Source organism: Hyperoodon ampullatus (assembly GCF_949752795.1).
Source record: "Hyperoodon ampullatus genome assembly, chromosome: 2".
NCBI lineage: Eukaryota > Metazoa > Chordata > Mammalia > Artiodactyla > Ziphiidae > Hyperoodon > Hyperoodon ampullatus.
Genome location: NC_136915.1, coordinates 55,138,260 through 55,140,149, shown reverse-complemented (window position 1 = coordinate 55,140,149; position 1,890 = coordinate 55,138,260).

Sequence of the window (1,890 nt, the reverse complement as noted above, 5' to 3'; positions counted from 1 at the left end):
TCTCGCCAAAGGGACCCCTCCTGATGTGTCTCTCCCTTTCTCCGGCGGGCCAGACCCTCAGGACCGCAGGAACTAGGGTGCCAAGCCGCTCCAGCGCAGGGTCCCCCCACCGTCACCGCGTCCCCCAGCCGACTCCCAAGCGAGCCTGCGGGCTGGTCTGCGGAGGCCTCGCGTGCCGTTCCTCTGAGCGAAGCGGTGCCGGGAGCCGGGCCGCCAGCCCCAGTCTCTCCCCACCCCGGCCGGGCGCCCCAGAACAGCAGGGACCCCACCTCTTACCCCGCAGCCCGCGGAACGCGGGGATTCGCGCCGCAACCGGTCCCAGGAAGGCGCCTGCGCGCTCGCCCCCGCGGCGGAGCGCCCCGCCGGCCTTCCTTCCGCCTCCGCGTGCTCGCGCGCCGCCCGCGTGCCCTGCGCGGGAGGGAGCCCGTCGAGCGTGAGGGGAGGGGCGGGGAAAAGGCGCGGAGAGGAGGCGGCCGGCTTCGGAGGCGGAGCCCCAGCGGCTGGAACCCGAGAGGCCTGGCGTCTGGGTGAGGCTTGGGGCAGGTGGAAAGCCCCTTGCTCTTCTTTCCTGGGATCGGGGCCAAGGCCTGAAAAGCTGCTTAGTCCACGGATTCCTGTCAGGGGCGCGTCCTGGCTCTCTTCCCACAGTGAACAGCCCCATGGCTCGTCCTCACCAGCGGGCAGGAGATCTTCCTCTGGACCTGTGCCCTCGAGGAGCCAGAAAGCCAACCTGCTTTACTTTCCTCAAGCTACATGCCTGCGAAGAAGAAGGTATTAAGGCTGGGAAGTCACTTCATGGAAGAAAGAGTATTGAACGTCCAGCCATTTTTGAGAGACTGTTGGTGATTCAGAAGAGCAGCCCTGCCCTCCAGTAGCCACCACACAATCCCCATCAGTCAGCTTGGATCACCTGTGCCCAAACTTGCAAATCCCCTTCCTTTAGTCAAAGAATGCCCTCATATCCCGCTTCTGAATCTTGCCATTCTGTAAAAGCCAACCCCTCTGTAATCCGTAACTACCAGCAAATATTTGGCTTTAGCTATGGCTTTATACTAAGTGGATCTGAACAACTCTCTGGATCTTGGTTTCTTCATCTATGAAATGAATGAGTGGGCTAGGTAAACTTCCAAAAATAAAACTTCATCCTATTGTGTTTAAAAGAACATCGGCCCTGGAAATATGAAGAAATATGGCCAAGTCCCTGACCTCAAGAGATTTAATTCTCATTGGAAAGTCATTTTCATGCATAAAAGGATAGAAGAACAGATGCTAAATGTCAGATTACTGGTATATGCATTAAGTACTGTAGGAGTTCAGAGAAGAGGGTTCACTGTAAACTAAGAACTATCAGGAAATGCTTTCCTTGGAGAAGTCAGCTGAGCTTTGAAAGAAAGCCTGAGCCTTCATAAGCCAGGAGGATGGGAGTAGGACTCTAGACAAAGGAAATGGTTCAAGCCAAAGTTGTAGCGGTTGAAAAGTGCAGAACATTTCCGCCAGTTGAGATGGTGGGTGATGAAGCTGGAAAGGACTAATTGTGGAGAGTTTTGAATACTAGGCTGTGGTGTTCAGAATTTATTCAGTGATCAGTAAGGGACCATTGACTGACTTAGCATGTAATGACTTTTAGCAAGTGTACAGTAAAGTGTTAGAGAAAATTTAAAGTAGTAATAAGGGATAAGATAAATCAGAGGTAGAAGTAGAAATCTTTTTAGTAGTCCATGCATGATTAGACAAGAGCCAGGACTGAGATGGCAATAGTGGAACTGGAAAGGAAGAGATCAATGCCAGAGGAGGAATATACAGGTCTTGGTAACACAGTAGATATGTAGAAGTGAAACAAAGGAGAGGGGAAAGTCAAGCATGGCTCCCATGGTGTCAAGTCTGAATTAC